A 22,959-nucleotide genomic window follows, 5' to 3' on the forward strand; every position below is an offset into this window, starting at 1 on the left:
TGAAAATCGTGCCATTGAAATTAAAGATTCAAGGAACAGAGACATTATTTCTGTATACGAAAAGTGATTGCATCCAAGACAAATGAAACAATAAAACTAAAGATTTTTTATAGTTTAAATGGAAATACCTAAACTATAGACTAATATTTAAAATAAAATACCAAACCCATATAATAATAATTTTTAAACTTATCATTCTTTATATAGATTAATGATTTTTTTAGAATTAAAATACTCAAACTATAGCATACTGTTATTTTAGTTAAAATATCAAATCATAGAATAGTAGTATGTTAATTAAAATACCTTACCTATAGAATAATGTTATTTTATATTAAAATATCAAAGCAACAAAATAATGTTATCTTAAATTAAAACTGTTTAGATAATTGTCTGACTGAGATCCAGGTTTCTGAAAATGGGTTTATGTAGATATGTTATGGGTTAGAAACTAAACATATCCATTAGTCAGAGACTAAGCGATTTATCTAGAGAATACATTTGATATCAATCTCCTAACGTGATTTGACAAATGTTACCAGAAAGGAACTAAAACAGAACTAGCTTATAATGGTTAGTGCAAAATGAGATAAAATACATTCTAATACGAAGTTTTAGTAATAAACCAATTTCTAAGAGAACTTTGTCATTTGCTTGACTGTTTGTGTATGTTTTTAAATATTGCAGAGTAAGTTATTTATAATGAATTAATTAATTTATTGTCATTATTATTATTATTATTATTATTATTATTGATATTAATATTATTATTATTATTAATTATCTTTATTATTATTATTCTGAATTCTCTTAATTGATTTTTAAACAAGGAAACCAAAAAACACCCAGTCGACTTTCTTCATCGATTTTGTCTTGCAAGAATAAAAAAATTAAGTGTGACCTGTGATTTTTAATTCAACTGTTTTGTAATGGCACTATAAAACCTTTGCTCCCAGACCTTAACAACAACATTCCCGTATTTGCCAAAGAATATAGCGACTGCAACGGTCGTCCATTTCAGGATTGATTCTTGTTACGACTCTATGGTTACAAACGTAAGTAACTGAAAAGAACCAAAACCAACCAACTTTGTGAAACTTAACAAACAATTTAATTATTAAAGTAATAAATAAAAAATGTGCGGGGAAATTAGAATAATTAAATGAATCCAAATTTGTCCATATAAAAGTGTATTATAATGTAAATAACGTAAATACCGGGAATGAACTGGTCCTATAAGAACCGTGACGTTGTCAAGATAGCGTTGTCCAGAACTATTTCGAATTATTTATAACAGTTCCAAAACAATGTTAGACTCCAAATAATTAGCACTTTCTATCATCCCTGAATAGTCCAAACATTTGTTGTTTCTTTCCTCTCTTCAAATATCTAAATACATCATAAAACACGTCTAAAGATTTACATCAAGAACATAAAAGGTGGGAATGACTCCAGAAATCGGATTGAAACTAAATTCCTAATTTTCTCCCTATATGCACCGTATATTGCGACTGCAGTTTGCAATAGATCCCATGTGACAACATACACTATTGTTTTTCGATAAATTACCAATATTTACATGACTACCGCAACCAATTGTTCTTGAAACTTCCATTTTCCAACAGTCACTGAGAAAATGTGCCATCGACGCAGTTTTAAGTTTTACTATTACAATTATTATTATTAATTTTTAGCACGTACGTAAACATCGATTTTTAGATCTTACGTAATTTATGTTTTCTGCAAATAACGCACACAATTCATTACAAATATATTCTACACAGTTCACGTCCATGAATAAAAATTACGAAAATATAGATATACATAAGAACTCTATCCATCTTTTATGTTTGCTTTAGCCTTAATAATATTCTTCCTTATACACCAGAGCCGTCCAAACAATAACACATGCAACGGAACGCTTGATTTTAACAAGGTCGTCTGCTTTAAGTAAATAATGAATGTATGTTTAAAGTTGAAAGTTTTCTTTAATTTCAGCTTTGAATAGTGTGAAAGTGTTACCTAAAGTGGGAAACGAAATCAGTCACACTTTGAGCAGAACGACCGCCATGTATCCGATACGACGTGTGGAAGTGAAAACATTCACAATTGCCTCTGGACTCCGATCCAAGATCGAAGATCATCTGTTCCAAGGACAGTTACCCAAACGTTTAATCGTTGGTATCGTGAGCAATGCAGCACTCAACGGAGTCCACGATCAAAATCCATTCCAGTTTAAGGACTACAGAGTCTCCAAAACTGAAGTCAGTCGCGATGGCAAGGCCTTGTTTACCCGACCTTTCGAGTCTTACTTTAACCAGAATAATTACTTGAGATCGTACTTGTCCCTGTACGAAGCCACCGGACAGTTAGAGACCATCACCAATCACGGCATTACGTACGAGGATTATGCAGGAGGCTATGCTTTGTGGAGTTTTGATTTCACACCAGACCAAGGCAGTGACGAGGGACATTACCACCCTATAAAATCTGGTCAACTGCCTGTGTAACTTCAGTTTGCAGAACCTCTACCCCAGACGGTCAACGTCCTCCTGTATGCCGAATTCGATAATACCCTAGAAATCAACGGTTTGAGAGAAGTCATTTTAGGCTATTAGAGACCATGGTAGACTGTTATCCCACTTTATAAAGGTCATAATGGTTATCTTTTGTCTTTTAGCTATGAAACATAGTGCACATCAATCACCCAATGACTTCCGAGAGTGGAAATCTCGATTTCATTCACAATGTTGTCAACCTTGTTCAAAATTGATGGTTACTGAACATATGTTTGCTAGTTGTTTGAATGGTTGAGTTTTTTTAATTTGTTCATTGTTAGTTGTGAGTTATTTGAATCACAAATTGTGTGTTTTGAAAAAAAAATGTTTTTGTCGTTTGTTTTGCTTTGGGTATCATGAACCATGCTCTTTGACTTCTCTCTATCCCTCACATCACACTATTTTAGCGTTCCGACTAGAAACCGTTAGGGAAATATTCCTTCGCGTCCACGCTTTTACGCGGGGCTAGTCTCCATTCTGACCATCCATTGTCGACTCATCCTCCTACGAAGATGTGCTCAAGATTAGCCAAGCTGAACAAAGCCTACGTGAATTTGCATCGTGTCAGGCAAAGCCTGATACGGGAGCCTGAAGAGATAGAGAATGTCTGAATGTTAAAAGTCACTGAAGACCTGATAGAAGGGCTTTTCAGAGAGTAAATAAACAGGGAGAAAGAAGAATGGACGGAGAAGTACAGACTTCAGTAACAGCAGAGTGAACAGACAGAACAGCAACAGCAGCAGCAGCAGCAGGAACCTGACCTAGGTTTTATCGACTACCGTGTCGACACTAAAGAGTTCTCCTTCTCTTTCCGAAGAAGCAGACCCACTCCTGGGAGAAAGTCTGCCACCAGAGGAGGCCGCAATCTTAGACCCTAAAAGATTGCCATAGCTCCTGGTTCACACAAAAACTAACCCTTTCCAGGGCTACCCAATACTCTGGAAAATAAATAATCATTCCATTGCCTATGCTATGTTAGTCATTTATAACAAAATTAGAAGTGCGTCTATAAGCGCATGAATTCTTTATCTTGGTTAGAAAGTGTGACTCTAAGTCTTTCGTTTCCGTCGCTAGTCAAAACATTTTAAAATATAAATTGTCAGTACAAAAAAGTGAGTATTTCTTTTAGGTCCGCATTTTTATTTATTTTTATTATTTTTTTAATACCTTTTTTAATGATATTGGTCATGTAAGATTTGGTTCTGTAGGGGATGTTTCCCTTCACGTCCGGGCTTCAAGTATATATACTGAAACACTCAGCAGTCTGGCTACCCATCGTTGATTGATCGAAAGGAAGAGAGGGATCCGACCTCACCTGTTCATGAGACCAAGTTGTGAGGTGAAGCCTATGGTGAGGGAATCTCCACAGGCAATGGCTGCACCACATCCAATAACTGCACCACAACCACAACGTCAACAAGAAGAAGAACAACAACAAGAACCAGTACATGACCACAGGAGGCAAGGAGGCCAGTTGTTCATTCTCGAGTGTGGCATGGAAAACAAAGAAGACAGAGGGAACAAGAAGTGTTCACTATTCCACAAACGGATGAGTGGGATAATGAAGTTTGCTCGTCCAACCATTCGAGTGAGTTGGAACAATGATTGGAATAGACGTTGTGTCTGTGGTGCCAGACACGGAAGGTGCCGCCATTAGACAAGTGCATCTGGAGTTCCAGAAAAACAGCCCTTTTCAGGGCTAACCAAAAATCTAGAAAAGAAACACTGTTCAATTTGCAAATGTGTGAATGTGAAGTAGTATGATTATAAATACTTACTTCTTTCCTAATGTGATTGTGTGCATGTGTTTGTAAGCGCTCACATACGTTTGTGTGGATGGTAGATTATTGGGTTTTGTAAGTGGTGAAGTAAGTTAGTGTAGATCGTAGATAGTATGATTTTTTAAACCTTCCCGTGTATGCATAGTATATTATTGTTACGTTTCTGCTTCTCCGTGGCTTCTTCTCGTGTGTGGATAGTAGATTATGGTTATGTTTTTAGCTTTTCAGCGTCTGTGAATATTACATTTTGGGATTGATTTGGCTTCTTCTCTTGTGTGGATATTAGATTGTGGTTATGTTTTAGATTCTCAGCTTGTGTGGATGGTAGATTGTGGGGTTTGATTTGGCTTCTTCGCGTGTGTGGATAGTAGATTATGGTTATGTTGTTAGCTTACCCCGTGTGTGGATGGTATAGTTTTGGTTTGGTTTGGCTTCCTTTCGTATGTGGATAGTAGATTATGGTTATATTTTTAACTTTTCGGCGTGTGTGAATATTACATTTTGGGTTTGATTTTGGCTTCTTCTCGTGTGTGGATAGTAGACTGTGGTTATGTTTTTACCTTCTCGGCGTGTGTGGTTGGTAGATTTTGGGGTTTGATTTGGTTTCTTCGCGTGTGTGGATAGTAGATTATGGTTATGTTTTTAGCTTCTCCCATGTGTGGATAGTGAAGTTTGGGTTAGATTTGGCTTCTTCTTGTATGTGGATAGTAGACTGTGGTTATGTGTTTAGCTTCTCTGTGTGTGTGGATAGCACATTTTGGGTTTGATTTAGCATCTCCGCGTGTGTGGGTAGTAAATGATGGGTATGTTTCTGCTTCTTGGCGTGTGTGTATCGTAGATTTTGGGTTTGATTTGGCTTCTTCGCGTGTATGGATAGTAGACTGTGGTTATGTGTTTAGCTTCTCCCGTGTGTGGATGGTATAGTTTGGGCTTGATTTGGCTTCTTCGCTTGTGTGGATGATACATTATGGTTATGTTTTTAGCTTCTCCCGTGTGTGGATAGTAGACTGTGGTTATGTGTTTAGCTTCTCTGTGTGTGTGGATAGCAAATTTTGGGTTTGATTTAGCATCTCCGCGTGTGTGGGTAGTAAATGATGGGCATGTTTCTGCTTCTTGGCGTGTGTGTATCGTAGATTTTGGGTTTGATTTGGCTTCTTCGCGTGTATGGATAGTAGACTGTGGTTATGTGTTTAGCTTCTCCCATGTGTGGATGGTATAGTTTGGGCTTGATTTGGCTTCTTCGCTTGTGTGGATGATACATTATGGTTATGTTTTTAGCTTCTCCCGTGTGTGGATAGTAGATTTTGGTTATGTTTTTTGTCTCTTCACCTTTGTGTGGATGGTAAATAATATGAGAAGAGAAAAAATAATGGATGTTTTCCTTCAAGTCCGTGCTTTAGATATAAAACTTCAAAGCGTACGTCGTTCGCGCCATTCTACGGAATAAGCAGAGAAGATTGCAGTGTCAGCTTTGTTCAATGATTTAAGAAATACTTACTTTTGAATGGTGGATGGGGAATATACAGTTGAAAGAATTGAAAGAGAATGGAGGTTAACAATCAGTCTTGCTCTTGTCAACCAACTAAAATTAGCCAGGGAGATGATAGAGGGGACAATATAGGAAGAAGTGAAGAGGTTGAGAGGATTAATAAATGCCCTTTATGCCAGAGTGGGGACAATAAAAGATCCACTGGATAAGGTAATATAAGTCAGATGCTATTTGGAAGAGATAAAGCATCGGTCAGAGTCGCCCATTGTCAAAAGGGGTGGTGAACAACTGAAGAAAGCGGAAGAACAGATGAGAAAGGTGGTATATGTAGAAATGAAGAAGATCAAGGACAGTTGGTTAAAGGAGAGGAAAGAAAGAGAAAACATAAAGAAAAAGGAAGAGTTTGAGTGGCTGAACCATAACTGTATCAAAATCTAGAACAAGTTCAGATCCATGGGCCACCCTGACTGGATGCCAGAGTCCCAAAAGAAGACGAAGACAGGAATAGTGGGAAAGGTTAGGAGATGGCTGATGAAGTGGAGGAAATAGAAGAAGAAGAAGAAGAAGAAGAAGCCAAAGGCCCTTTTCAGGGCCCCTCATTGGTCTCGAAAAGAAATGACTTTCTTGCCTCAATTTTATTTTCATGTTGTATCAGTGTTTGTCTCTTGTCTGTTGTCTGTGTTATATCCATCTCCCATGTTCAATTTCCCTTGACGCTAGACAGGTCCACGATATATTCCCACGTTCATTTTCCCTTGACGCTATACAGGCCCACGATATATTCCCATGTTCATTTTCCCTTGACGCTATACAGGCCCACGATATATTCCCATGTTCATTTTTCCTTGACACAATGCAGGCCCATCCATGTTCATTTGCCCTTGACGCTATACAGTCCCATCCATATTAAAAGTCCCCATGTTAAATTCCCATAGACCCTATAGTGGATATACCCTTTTTGACATTAAAGTCCCCATGATCCTACGGTGGCCCCATTCATTACTCTTGATACATGTATGCTTTTTTCAATTCTTGAGACTTGTGGCATTTAGGCAAAGTCACGTGACCATACTTGCAACACCTACATCTTAAATCAAACGTTTACAATTGACATCACCATACATATCTATTGGACTATAAATGATCCAGCTTTCAAGTTTATATGTTAAGGAAGAGATCGGCGAGATTGTACGTGGGCTTCCTGTACGCATGTATGTACGAATGTACTGTATAATTATTGTGAATTCGGGACTCTTGGGCAAAATACAATTTATAAGTCTTGTCAAATATACAACCAATATAATCTGAAGAGGAGAATAAGCATATGCAGTTATATAATCCACGCTTTAAAATGGTTTCTGACATTCTCAAATATTCACAAAAGAAACTATTTGTCTCTAGAAAAAACAAACACCAGAAGGTAGACAGAAATGTTCTGTGACTTATTTATTATTTGCAGGCACTGGAAGTAGAGCTGATGTGAATCAAGCGGTAAAGTATGAATTCAGATTATTGGTGTGCTGTACAGTTTTGTACTTTGACCAGACGTCATTTTCACAATTACAACATGTAAGCCACATACACACAGGTTTGCCAACATTCTCTCCATTCTGCATATTGCAAATGCAAACAACTTCACCTAACACAAGTTACTCAGTCAGAAGTACGTTATATCTGTGGAACGCAACCATAAAGATCGAACATATATTTTTACTGTATTCCATTCTGGTTGCATAGTTGAAACGTATATAACGCAAGTACCTAAACAGTCCTTTTGAATAATTTTCACGTATTTCTTCCACAGAACAGTAATCATTAGTAGCAAATTCCCAAACAATGCCGCACATCCACACCCACCCCATCCGATAAAAAGTGAGCTATGCTAAAATTCGCATTGAATTTTCTCAACATAGGGAACAATGTTGCGGTAAAAGATAGGATCACAAAGATTGCCACAATTATTCCTGAGATGTCACTAACGAATCTTATAGTTTGAATTGGGATGGAACAGATCAGGTTCAAAGACGTCAAAAAGATTAATACATTTGGTCGCAGTATTTATAAATGCTGGTGCGATTACAGTTTACGACTTTGCAGATATATTTAGAAATATTATATACACCTATTTTTGTATTGCCAAATATTCGCCTTCCTGGCAACACTTTGATAAATAGTCGCTGATCAGAGTCATTAATTCAGTACATTTGCGAAAAAAAAACAAGATAAGATCATTTAAATATGTCTAATGTAATGATGCAAAATGACTTTAGCGATAATTTCACAGTACATTCTGTTGTGGTCAGCGTGACATGTAAACATTAATATTGACGTATAGGCTGGGCTCACAATAAATTGCTGACTGCGAGGGGTGGGATGTATTATGTTTGGGGCATGAATTGAATTTTAATTAGAGTACGTTAAAGAACGGTCTGACAGATATGTCAGTGTAGGTTTAAGTGTAGTGAATGACAGGATAGGGACAAACCAGAGAAAACAATTTGGGAACAGTTTAGGCCATTCGAAACAAGTGTCATGGATAAAAATTTTCCAGAATAGTTATCAATAAAGACGGAAGAGTAATCTGACTTCGATAAGAGTGACACAATTTGTGCGGTTAGAGAAAGTAATCCTGATTGAATAAGCTAAACAAAAGGGCGTGTTTTCCAGCCGAAATTCAAGGTTTTAAAGTAATCTCCCTCACGATATTATTCAGTCCGAGGTTTTTTTTTTTTGCCGAAAGGGAAAGCTGGCATCGAGATCAGTAAAATAAATCGTCCAAGGGATAGGGGGTCTGGAGTTTTGAGAGACCCTGCACCAGGGAAGAGACAGGGAATTATCTGATGATACGCGAGCCAAGGCTCTGGAAAGCACAAAGGAAAAATAGTTCATTACCAGTACTGAGAGTGGAAAGAGCAGTGTCTACAGCCATGACTATTGATGACTCGAAAAGGAGGGGCATAATAATTTTTGGAGCTTAGGGCCCTGGAAGGCCTTAATCCGGAACTGAATTAACCCGTTACCTGACGCAAGTGAAATACATCACAACTCCCAACCTCAAACAAATAACATCCTTATCGGTCAATCGAACTCGAAACAAGGATAGGAAATTAGCTCGTGTCTTATCCGCGATATCAAAACATGTAGACCGTTAGGTGAGGTCAGGAGTTATCTATCCTCGTTGCGATTTATTAAAGTTTGTAACGTCATTCATAAACTTAAGCCTTGTAGATAAATACTATATTATCAACAATAACGTAACATCATAAGACACAGTACTTTTCACCTGAGCAGAGCATGGCATGTGATCAGCAGCACGCCGCTTCAGTCTGAACAAGCTCAGTTTTTTTCTCCGAAAAACACGAGGTATTTCCCTGTTAATGACAGAAAAGGCAGAGAGTACTCCAACTAGATATCACATCGATCGTGGATAACGTGACAGTCATGTGCACAGTTATATTTAAACATAATTGAGAGGTAGACTAAATTAGTGTTCTTGTCCTGGGGCCTAGAATTACCTACCTGACTACGTACGCATTTCGAGCTCGAATTACCAACCTGACAAGGTGAGCGCATCAAAATGTTATAACCGAAATGTAATATAATCAATTTCTTTTCAGCATGTGTATTTTTCTGGTTCTTAACTATCTTTGTGTAAATATTATTTTAATTTTTAATTGACTAAGCACCGTGTTATATTTGTGATAAAATATCAATTTGGATAAATAGCATTTCACATCACTGATGCTCTCGCTCTTTTAATGATGTGCTAGAAGAATGTCTCTAGTAGAACAAAAAACAAAAAAATAACCATAGTTGCTTTTGTTAATTCTGTTAATTGTGTTAATTTTACTCAAGCGTATGTCATAAGATGGACATTTCGGACGTCGGCTTTGTTATCTGAGACATGTTTCTATTCTGAAGACATTATAATACTTTGTTCACTTTGCTAAGTATACTCTTTCCACTTCAAAACTTTAATATTTGAATCAAACATGTAGCTCCTTTGCAGAAGTTTGTATTGGAGACTCTTTGCAAACCATGTAGCCTGCCTCATAGGAAAACTCGGCACAGTGGATGATTCAATATATAATCCTCAAACTCCTGTATAACATATTAACATATACTTGATTGTCCGTATGTAGTACACAGTCATACACTCAATGTAACTTTGTGTTTTTAAAATCCAGCATGTTGATTTCTATTTTTCTCCATTATCTGTGAGTATAAAAAATCGCGTATTCAAATTCAAAGAGATACTTTTGTAATTCCCCGATTCCACGTGTAATTATAGAAATTGAAGTGTACAATCAAACTGTAAATCGTATCTTTATTTTATCGAAAACAAGTTTATCGAAATTACATCACCAGGTAGTTAAATGGTATTGAATTTAAAAGCTATAGAAAAGAGGCTATAATTATTAGTCATTTGTGAAAGTGCTTAGAAAGATACTGTTTAATGACATATTATGTAAGGATCTAGTTCTTACGTATGTTTGGATAAGTTTTCCTGCGTTTTGAAGCGAAAAATGATAACGATAATATATCTAAGACAGTTGACAAGTATTGCAGATAATATTGGGAACTCAGTCGTAAGGTTTCGGAAGTATTTGGTCTTCTTCATGACGGTCTCTATTGGGGCTATGATTAGCATTTTAAGTTTGTCTACCAAAATAACCCATATAATACAATATTAAGGTAATATTATTCGGCTGGTAATAAAATGTATGAAATTTCCTCAGATGTTTCGTGTGTTTGTACTGGCGGGTTTCGTGGCTCTGAGTGTTGCTGAACCAATCAAACTTGAGCTTAACGGCGAATGGGAGCTCTTCAAGACCACATACAACAAGAACTATCCCCAAGAAGAAGATCTAATGCGGTAAGATAAGGGGGAATCTGGATAATTTTCACATATTGGACTTCTAGTTCTTTTATGCTTTTTTCTTCAAGAAATGTAACAAAAGGGCAATTCTATTTATGATGACAGTTAGATCGGATTTTAGTTTAAAACAACAAATGTACATATTTTTTGTATTGCCAGTAGAAGCCGGAAGTGGCTAATTATAAAAGTAAGAGATTATGGATTTTTCAAAACCTAGAATTGCAGGCACCCAAACAGATGCATACATTTTGCGATTTTGTCTCATACTTGCGTTCAAACTAATTTTCAAGCACACTACATGTCCTCCGACATGAAACTATCACTTAAGTCTTCTTTGGAGTAACAGCTAGTGACAATGAAAAGACAATACAAACTCATTCTCAACTTTATATATGTTCTTAGAAATACTGTCTGTAGCTGTGAAGGGAAATGTGCAAACTTTTACTGCCAAAAATACAAATAAACCATCATGATACTGTATATTTCCTCAACATTTATTTAATATAATTTGCACTGAATATGACGAAAGTTGGTCAGATACGTTGAACAGCTAACAAGTTGGATTGACGGGATTTTGTTGCCACTGTAGCTTGTCTGGGAGGATCCAACGATATGGAGCAAAACGCACACATCTGGTCCATCATTCAGCCACCGAGACTTCAGAATCCGTTAACTACAGTGTTGAATAGTTGTAATGTGAACACATAACAACGACATATATCTAAAGTTTTTAAGCTAAATTGCAAGATTATTTCGTGATCGGGTCCATTCCTGATTTGAGTAAACTAATTAGGAATTCAAAATGTTTCAGAATTGTTCTCAATACTAAAATCTGCATTATGTTTCAGACGCATCATTTGGGAAAGAAACCTGAAGCACGTGCAGCAGCACAACATAGAAGCGGATCGTGGCGTGCACACTTTCTGGCTCGGAATGAACGAATACGCGGATATGGTATTTTCACACTTTGTTCGTAAAAAAACAAAATCTATAAAATTAAAAGCTTTGATTTAATGCAATCAGTTTCAAATGTTTAATTTCCTTATAGATTGCGAATTTGTGCAAACTTATCAATCTTAACGTACTGTCTCTAGTATCAAAGTTAAAAACATATTTTATCAGTCAGTCCTGGTAGTTCTTTCAACATCGATCTTCATCCTCTGTATGTTACAAACATACCACCAGCTATCTCTGCCACCTTCTTTTATCCCTTCATCTTCTGCATGTTACAAACGTACCACCAGCTATCTCTGCCACCTTCTTTTATCCCTTCATCTTCTGCATGTTACAAACGTACCACCAGCTATCTCTGCCACCTTCTTTTATCCCTTCATCCTCATATTACTGCTGTGTATTGCTATGCTGGGAATCATCATGTTGCAAATAATTTTACTAGCATAATAATAATAATAATAATATTGTTATTATTATTATTATTATTATTAAGTCATCTGAGGAGTTTGTTAGAGCAATGAATGGATACAGAGTGAATGCAACCAAGACGTTTCAGAGCGGAAAGTTCATGACCCCAAGTCACGTTAAGTTATCTGACCTTCTAACTGCAGTTGATTGGAGGAACGAGGGCAACGTCACTGGGATTAAAAACTAGGTAAACACATATCACTGTGCTATAGACCGGTCGCTGGATATCACAACTGTTTCTCATTCTTCAATAATGACGTGAAAATTTAAGCATGCTGTAATATAAGCACAATTTTAGGACAATTAAATCCGACCAATGTATGCTTTGTATCACAAATTAGTCAGAGAGATTCGATTGCTGCAGCATTTGTGTTCCACATTTATTAGATTATGAGCTTATATTATTGATTTTCCTTGTATTCCATTTCATGAACAGGGCGGGTAAGACCTAGCTATTGACCCAAGGAATGTCATATTTGTTACCAAATATTTTATAACACATGACCGAATGGCAATGTGCAAAGAATTGTTTATGAATAAAACTGAATTATAGACCACATTGTGTAATATCGAATTTCACTATTGAGTGAAACGTTTCGAATAGTAACGTTTGTTATCCTTCAACGAAACGATGCAAGTCGTTGATTCAGATCACAAGTAAACACCGTATCAACTCAAACTGTGGTTCCCACAGAGCTTTACGATACTGAAGTACCCTTCTGAATATCAGCACTTCCTGACACTAACATAATGTGTATATAAAAGCGTAATTTTTCTGCTGTGATGTTTAACGGAATTTCTTTAAAGTTGGTTATGTATTGTCTTACTTGTTTATATTTTTCGGGCTAATCAACAAAGTAAAATGTGTCATTGCATATTAATATTTACATACTATTTTAATGTTAGTGTTAGCAGTGAAAACATCTTGAATGGTTAGCAGTGAAAACATCTTGAATGGCTAGCAGTGAAAACATCTTGAATGGTTAGCAGTGAAAACATCTTGAATGGTTAGCAGTTTAAACGTCTTGAATGGTTAGCAGTAAAAACATCTTGAATGGTTGGCTGTTAAAACATCTTGAATGGTTGGCAGTTAAAACATCTTGAATGGTTGGCAGTTAAAACATCTTGAATGGTTAGCAGTAAAAACATCTTGAATGGTTAGCAGTAAAAACATCTTGAATGGTTAGCAGTAAAAACATCTTGAATGGTTGGCAGTTAAAACATCTTGAATGGTTAGCAGTAAAAACATCTTGAATGGTTAGCAGTGAAAACATCTTGAATGGTTGGCAGTGAAAACATCTTGAATGGATGGCAGTGAAAACATATTGAATGGTTAGCAGTAAAAACATCTTGAATGGATATTTGTAAAGGTAATTGTTGTCCCATGCGGGTCATGCTGGGCTTTCTCAATCACTGGGTCTCTGGAAGGGCAGCACTTCAAGAAAACCGGAAAGCTTGTATCTCTTTCTGAACAAAACCTCGTGGACTGTTCCCGAAAGGAAGGTAAGGACTGAAAATACTCCAAGTTTTGTAAAAGACTGAACATACGAAAATATTTCCAAAGTTCAAAATTTCAAAAATTGTTTCCGTAGCAAAGTAAATGATGTGAAATCAAGCGTCAACTTCTGTATCTGACGATGGCGTTGGACACCACATAAACAATATGGTGGAACAGTAGCGCACTGATGGCGACACCTTTGCAAAATAGTCCGTACGATTCAATCTAATTTACTGTCATTGTAATATATCAATTCAGATTGGGCAACACGTTCTCCAACTTAGGAACAGCTCGTTCCGTACATAAACGCACTTATATGCGCGCGCGCTTGGTTGTGGTACATATGTGTGTGTGGAGTGTGTGTGTTTCTGAGAGAGAGAGAGAGAGAGAGAAGGGGGGAGAGAGAGAGAGAGGAACACTAATATCCATGATAATGATAAGAATATCAGTACTCATTTCATACATGTAAAGAAAATCGTCTGGTTTCCTGATTAATTAAGGAACAATTTTAAACACTTGATGCGTTAGATTATAATTTACTTGTGATGACCCTTGAAGTATTGGGACAATAGTCACCACCAGAATAGTGATTAAAAATAAAATTCTCTGTTGATCTACATTAGGGTTAATCTCTAAAAATAATGAGATGCATAATGATGATGGATGTACAGGGTTAGTAAATAAACCATTATTCAGAGAAATACAATTATTTATAATTTCTTAATGATTCCTTTCACCATATATATATATATATATATATATATATATATATATATATATATATGCGCGTGCGCGTTAGTGTGTGTGTGTGTGTGTGTGTGTGTGTGTGTGTGTGTGTACAAAACTATCCAGTCACTATCTTAATAAACATAGCATTTAAACTCATAAAATTTTACTTACAGTGCATGTAATAATTGGAAAGATCCTCAAAAATAACAACTCTATATGTAATCCTTCATGTTCTCGTTTTACAAAACATCATGCTTAAATAGAAACGTAGGGGAGTTAAGTTTATAATGGATGAGAGTGGGGGTTTTGCAAAGGAAATAAAGATTGTGTCTTGTATAAATGGAGACGAATTGCTCGGTTTAGCTACATATCAACACTGCGTGAAACAACTGAGGAAACGATAATGTAATAATCGTACATGACAGTGGATTGTCAGAACAATTATATTAATTGAGCCATTTATGCTGAGTTTCACTAAATATTCTTCTCGAAATATACTGGACGTGATGTCTTTCGTTATGTTTTCCTTTGTTTTTAATGTTGTCTGTGTGACTTTATTTCATATATCTCCATCACGTAGTTTTACTTACTTATCCCAATCTTTGACGAACAAAATTGTAAAAACTTATCGTTATTTGTATACTATAAGCTATCACTTTTGAATATTTATTCTCAGTACCCTTTTATCGCTAGGTAATGATGGATGCCAGGGAGGTTTCATGGACCAGGCTTTTGACTACATTATTCAAAATAAGGGTATTGACACTGAGGAATCCTATCCGTACAAGGCAAAGGTATTCTCTCTCACATATACACACAAACAAAAGAACACAGCTTACAAGAAATTCAACTCAATATAGTTTGCACGTCTTTAAATCATTTAAACGTTTACGGTTCGAGCAAAATGCCTTCGCATTACCATTCTATCAACGATTTTTGCATTATAGAGGAAATCCAGCTTTAGTATATTGTACACATAAATAGTGTATATATTTTTAAAGGTTTGAAACAGTTTACATGCCACCTGAAATATGTACAAAGGAATATTATAACATGCATTTAAATTCAGCCACTATCTGCGCATTTATAAGTACCAATGTCGATCTCGGCTTTGATCATTATCAGTTGTCATTAAATTTAAGATCCTACTTGAGTGTCATCTATCCATCAGTACCCTACATTTGTCTTCGAGAGTATACATTGTTTGTTGTTAGGACTTCTGTGCTACTGGAGTATATAAAAGAAACCGACGATAGCAAAAGGAAATCTTAATAGAACGTATAATTATTTTCATCGTTATTATATTCAGGATGGAGTATGCAAGTTCAGACAGTAAATATATTGGAGCCACTGAAGTGAGCCGTATGGATATCGAACATGGAAGTGAAACGGACCTTCGGGCGGCCGTAGCAAGGGTTGGCCCTGTCTCGGTTGGCATAGACGCTAGTCATGTATCCTTCCAACTATACAAAAGTGGTGTTTACACTGAGAGTGCGTGTAGCTAGGTTAATCTTGACCATGGAGTTCTAGTTGTTGGATACGGTATTGATGGGTGCGACGACTACTGGCTAGTTAAAAATAGGTATGGAACATGTATACATTTGTTTGCATGTTTATGAGCTGGCTTGCTTGGTTAGTGAGCGGATTCCATTTTTGACACTAATGTGAGAAGCTAACTTTGAAACCAAACATTTCGAAAGCGAAACAAGCTTTAGACGCCTCTCCCTGCCCTTTTGTGAATTAAATATGTTACTTGGATTAAGTCTTTGCCACTGGAGTTCAGGAGAATGTTTAAACTTCTATTCTATTCGGAATCCCAAACTATGTTTTCTACGATTTTGCGGATCGTTTTGATCCGTTAGTCGTCACTATGAATAGATGAGTGGAACTCAAAATCAAAAGAATATTTATTAATGAAGATGTTATATTTACTAATATAACTTATTTGTTTAAATCCACTTTGAAAATCAATTAAGTTTCGACATCTCAACATGAGATATACACGAATAAAATGTCGTTATTTAGAGTTAGCTCCGTTCAAACATATCTATCTTGCGCCATGCTCGGAATGTATGACGGAGTTACTATGGATTTATCTGAACCAGAAGAGAGAGAGAGAGAGAGAGAGAGAGAGAGAGAGAGAGAGAGGGAGGGAGAGAGAGAGAGATTGTGTGTTTGTGTGTGGATTTATCCCTATTTGCAGCCAGCAAGAGCCAAAACCCACGGTACATATAAATTTAGGTCATAAATTGCCGGTAACCTTTCGAGTTTTATGAGCTTCTAGAAATGCTTCACTCAAGTTTCATAAAAATATTTCATATCATTAATTTTCCTCTTTCAGTTGGGGCACAAGCTGGGCATACAGGGATACATTATGATTGCTAGAAATACTAGCAAAATGTGTGGTATTGCAACTCAAGCCAGCTTTGCCACTGTGTAGGATTCAGTGTAATGTTGCACGAAGTGTTAAGATAGAACTGTGATACTTTACTTTCTCCAAGGATGAATTGTTAATATCTGTGATACCTGATTGTTTGTTTATAAATCCAATATCATCTGATATTAAAAAATTTTTACAATAAAACTTCACTTATTCTTATAGTTGATAGACTCATCCATATTCCATTTAATATATAACCCATTAATAAGACATTTTAGCGTCTGTTACGATAGATTTTACTATGTAAAACAGATTTAGAAACATTGTTGCGAAAATATTGGTAAATGAGAAAAGAGATAATTTTTACAATGGTTCTAATATTTGGAGTAATATAATGAATGGATTTGTTGCGTGAACCAATTTATGGCAACTTATCTTCAGTGTGGCTAATTGCCAGGTGGAACTTACCAGTACCTAATAATTTCGCTATCGCAGCAGGTAGTAAGTTCCGTTTGGTCAGGTTTTATGAAGTTGGACAGTCAGCAAACGCGTCTCAAGTATAGCAGCAGAGGGGGCGAACCCACCAAAGTATTAGACAAAAATAAAGCTTCTACTGAGTTTTACCAATATAGAACTCTATTATACGAAATAAACCTTCTTGAAAATCGTGCAGAGGGCGGACCCACCAAATTTTTAGATAAAAATAAAGCTTCTTACGGTTTTGTTCACCAATATAAAACTCCGTTTCGCAAATAATAAGCATTCCTCGGAAAAAAAATCATGATTGTCTTATACCTGAGACAATCCTGTCAACAAATTGACTTGCCTAGCCTATTGCTATTTTTTTCCGCGGAAAAAGTCAGCGGTCGCACTCTCGTTGCTGCTATTATTCAAAAATTGTATCATGACCGACTCGGTATCGTGTTTGAGGATCATGTAAATTTATCGTGATAAATCCATGCGGGGTTGACTGAGCCTGACTAAATAAATTTTATCTGAACAAAATACTGATTATCATCGCTGAAATCTATCGCGGCGATAATTTCTGCTGCTCGGTTAACGTTCATTGTTGAATCCACGCATGTAGTTTTGTACGTCGACCATGTATATGAGGCACCGTCTTGTATAACTCGTATTTTTCTTGCTTTATACTTTTGTTTATTTTGGATCTCCAAACCGATAATTTTATCCAGGGCGGTCTGGATACGTGATCAACGTCAAATAATCTCCTATTCTTCGGCAAAGTTATATCGGTAATCTTGGAAATTTATTCCATGTATTTTTTAAGCAAATTTGTGTTTAATTAGAGATATATAGCATAGTTAGTATAGCAAGACGCAAAAGTTTTGTGCATGGAAGATCATCGGATCAACAGAACTTTGTTCTCGCAGATGCATGGGGGAATACTGTGCCAGTCACGGACAACATATCAGACGTGGATCTCGCGGACCTGTTTCTTGTATCCGCTGCGGCAAGGGTGTACGAGGAAAAACACAATTATGTAGCCAATGTGGAGGTAAACAATATAGAGAGTTATCCAGATACTACGTGAACAGGTACAAAGTTGTGTCATCGGAACAAGATTACATTACGCGGTGCTATCACGATAAATTTTAATCTAATAATTTGTTTGTATAATGAAGCAGGAATTCGTATATCATTCTGTTTTCGTTAACTACGACGCATCTCGTGAAGGGATCATCAGACATCGCCAACGAAAGATAAAAATCGGCTGGATCATTAAGGCTTGTTATATAATGATTGCTGTATATGGAAAAAACTATCTTGCTCACAGGTTTATTTATGAATGCTTCAACGGAATGATTAAACCCGGTTATGTTATCGATCACATTAATTCAGATCCACTAGACAACCGCATGTGTAATTTGCGAGAAATCACTCAAAGCGAAAATTCTCTCAACGGAAAAGCAGGAAAACATAAAAACCAAGACGATCAGTTATCGCGTTTATCGACGAAGAAATCAACGAGTTTCTATCGACATATCTCGCAAATAAGTATTTTGATATTAATTCAGCATCGTTAAAACGCGCCGCCGATAACATAATTGTCTCGACGTACTCACCTAAATAACATGCAAGAGTTTCATTCGTGTACGCGTAGTATTTTTGTCTTAGTGTGACAATTATTTAGACAAATAATTCCGTTATATTATATTGAACGTTGAGACAATCAGCGAGCTGATAAATGCACTCGATATTCTTACTGCGAAAAATATAACTGTTTCATCGACGGATCATATCCGCGACGAGTACAATGAGATTAAAGACCAGCGACAACGTGGTAAATCCACACACAGAAACGAGTACCGATAAAATCCTACCCGGGAAAGAAATAACGTACTTGTTCTTAACAAAGAACTAATCGAAGAATTTATATCGTTATCGCAGATAATTAGAAAAATCATCGATGACATATCTCGCGTGTTTGAACAAGAGCGAGAACAACAATTACTATAGATAGAACTATCACAACTGATGATTGCCGATTAAAGTTACCGCGTTAATATTTTCGATGGTTTTGTTCGCGAGTTTTGTCTGTTTAATTTCAAATCTCTTGTTCTCATTATACAACGTTGATAACCGCGCATTTTCTTGTTATGCCTGTTTAATCGAGTTTCAAATCCCTTGCTCGCGCTGGTGATTTTATTATAAAACGTTGATAACCGCGCATTTTTGTACTGGGCTTGCTCAAAACTTGACATCAACGATGAAATATTTTCTTGCAAATGACTTCTCTGAATCTCGAGTTTGGCGATTTTATTTTCTGTGTTTTAATATCCGTGGTTAACCTTTTTTGGCCGCGTTAAACTCACTCCTGTGTGCGCGGATTGTTTCTTGGATTTGTTGCAACCGCGCAGTAAGATTATTACCACGTGCAACACCTGTTAACCCGGCTGGATAATTTTTTGTATACACCTGCGCGTTCCCAAATTTTATACAATCTGGTTAGTCCGATATTATACTTTGATGCACCTTCGACTGGATTTTCAACTCCACGCGCGTCGGACAAATATGTAGGTTTGTTAGGCATATAAATGTACGCGTATTTTTGGGGTAATTTTGGAGCAATTATGCAATGACTAATTTTGAAGTAACGATCTAATCATGGTAATAATTACCATCGACACGACAACAACAAAAAACTTCCTACACGTCTCAGAATCCAGAACATGTTTTTTTAGGTCAACAACAGATGATTATATTCTGTGATTATCGTCATCGCTACTCCAAAATTCCTGATTGTATAATTACTCCAAAATTACCCTATGAACGAAGATCTTAAGATCTCACAAGTAAATTTATAATTATCGGTTCATACCTTAAATCCATCAAATGTCCCGATTGGTCAGTTAGTTTGAAATTTATTTTTGATAACAGTGGATTATGGCATCATAGATATACCGGATTGATCGGTTCTTGTACAATCAAATATCCCGGTGGTTCCTTCGGTGTGAACGAATACAAAATATATCCTTGCTGCGCTTGATTTGATATTGTTGTGTCCGTGCCGTAACTTCCATCAATTACATCACACACAAGATTGACCGCGACCACCTGAGTTATATTTACGATTTCCGGGGATACATGTCGTCATTCTCCTTGTGGATTACTGTTGTACCGGAGAATAGTTGGTAACGGTAGTGTTTCTTTGCATCGTGTAAGCATTTCAGAAAAGAACTCTTCGATGATTTTGTTTGTGGATTTTCGCAGTTCTTCTGCGTTATACCCGGGAAATTAAAAATTTGATAGATCAATTTATGTTATCTTGTATTGCTCAAGAAATTGTTTCTTTTGTAGTTTTTTCTTAGTTAATTACCGCTTGTATAAAAATTTGATTTATGTATTTTAAATCACCATAATTTGATTTAACCCCTCAGTCTGTTCAATAATATATTTTTTATCTGATCTTATATGAGTAAGGTATTCCTTAAAATACTGGCGTAACCTTTTTAATGCTGTTTCATATAAATAACTAACAATCTCTTCGATGAATTGTATGATATCCAATTCATTAAATTCTGCTCCTGCAAGGTCCTTCCAAGTAAACAAACCACGTGAACTACTAAAGGTAAGATTTAAATCTTTTCTTACTATGGAATATGTTTTAAGCGGACAAAACCATTTTGTATAGGGTTTAAAAAGATCTGATTTCTCCTTCGCCGGATATGATTGTTTGTTCATGCATGCGGTGATACTTCAAGTAGAATTTTAGGCCATCCTAACACTGTTCTAATCGATGATTGATATATATCCACGGCGTGATCGAGAGAGTTTATCTCGATTGCAGATGACAGCGTTGGTTCATGGGCTGTTATTGTTATCTTGGATTCCTTTCGTGTGATATTTTTTATTTATCGCTGTAATTCCTCCTTGATTTCTGCGATTTAATAGCACCTGGATGGTATTCCAACAACGTTCCAGTCGGGAGTACCATCTGGTTTATTTTTATTTGCAAACACAAATGAATTATTCGCTGGTAATAGACCAAATGATTTTGATCTAATATTTGGCCAGCTATGGTATACTCGCAACTGTGCCAGAGCGATTTCGCTTACCGGAATCTCAGTTGGAAAATTAATGCTGAAAATTTAGGCTTGGTTGAGCTTACTGTTGTCATTGTTGTTATTGCCGCAGTTGTATTTGCGGCTATCTGCTGAGTAATTCTGTCATTATTTATTTCTTCTTTTTTCAAATGGTGGTTTACTTCATCGTATATCTTAATCATTAACGCGAATTCAGAATCTGATATGTTTTCGTCATTAAGGCGTGTTCATATCAGCGACGATAATTTAGAATATGCGTCCGTGGCTGTTTTTAATTTTACAACTATGTCGCCGAGTTTTGTGCTCTGCACTTTCATTATTTTTTTAACGTTGCTACGGAAATTTTTATACGTTCTTACGTGAACATCGTACTCGGACCGCAACGTGGATAATTTACCATTTACGGTGCTGCAGTTAACGTCAACATATTTTTTGTCGAGGCACCTTCGTCGGACGTTGAATCTCTAAGCACCACTATTTTATTTCCGTTCATGTTGAGTTCACCTGTAATTGTATCGCCAGTTGATTTTAAACGATTAGCAACACATGCTTTGATTTCATCTCTAATGGTTATAAACGAGATACTTGAATCTTCAATTCTACCGCCGTCAGTAAACACAGGGATGTTATCCGTGACCGCACCGAGTACTCGTCTAACTATGTATTTCCATTTGATATTGCTGGATTTTAACACACCATATCGGTCCTGAAAAACAACAACCTCATCTCGGTCGATCCCTGACAAGTTCATGAGATATTTCATCTTTAGTCGCACATTTTGATAAATCAATATCATCGCGTTTTTTGCCTTTACCCTTGCTGTGAGATCTTCCGTAAATGTCAACCATATTATCTTTAAGGGTTGTTTAAAATGTTAAATCTACCTGCGGTATACTCGTGCACGACTTTGTGAGGTGGTTTGGTCGACTTTGATAACGCGTCAATACATTAATTACTTCACAACCGCATATTGGTGGATCGGTTAATGTTTGTGTTGGTAGCGTTGAGTACCAAACTGGAATTTGAAATGGAGTGGGAGTGCTTTGCATTCTATGTACGTATTCTAGAAATTCAATTGGCGGTGCTAACCCATACGAATCGAAATAAACAATTCCACGTGGATCAATCTCGTAAGCAACCCATTGAGTTCCTGGACCATCGTTCTTATCAAGATTAATAATTCCTGTTTCTTTGGTATTCGGTTGGCTTGGTAACTGATCTCGCATAAAAACACCTCTGGAATTTTTAATTTTAAGTTGCTTAGCAGCATCGAGTAAATCAAAATTTGACATCGGTGAAACACTCTGTGTTAAAAACTTCTGGTACCATGAGGGGGTTTTCCTGGAAGTCTTAGACCCGCTCCTTTTTTTTATATCCCTTCCCAGTTGCTTTCTTTAATGCCATTACAGCAGCGGTTCCAACAGCACCTAACGCGGCTGCCTTTGCGACAACTGGTGCAGAAACAGCTATCAGCGCTGGTATTGCTGGGAGAAGTGGAAATATGCCACCGGTTTTAATTATGTCCTTGATGGCACTTGGAGCGTAATCAAGTTGAACTCCGGTTTTTGCTTTATGCGCTTTATTGAAATAATTTAGTTGAGTTTTAGTCAACAATAACTTATTTGGACGCCTAGCAATTTGATCTCGCTTCAATGTTA

The 22,959-nt window shown here is 36.5% G+C and overlaps 1 pseudogene across 1 annotated transcript; it reads left to right on the top strand.

Annotated features, from left to right (window-relative positions):
• The first annotated feature begins 9,111 nt into the window (after positions 1-9,111).
• On the top strand, positions 9,112-16,876 carry LOC149796312 (cathepsin L-like peptidase; annotated as a pseudogene). Its single transcript, XR_016421416.1, has 8 exons — positions 9,112-9,391; positions 10,568-10,704; positions 11,556-11,661; positions 12,155-12,316; positions 13,500-13,632; positions 15,050-15,150; positions 15,666-15,938; positions 16,698-16,876. The product of XR_016421416.1 is annotated as a cathepsin L-like peptidase (transcript).
• Positions 16,877-22,959: the final 6,083 nt, after the last annotated feature.

The sequence above is a fragment of the Sinohyriopsis cumingii genome, chromosome 6, assembly GCF_028554795.1.
Source record: "Sinohyriopsis cumingii isolate HCF-2022 chromosome 6, ASM2855479v2, whole genome shotgun sequence".
Classification (NCBI taxonomy): Eukaryota; Metazoa; Mollusca; class Bivalvia; order Unionida; family Unionidae; genus Sinohyriopsis; species Sinohyriopsis cumingii.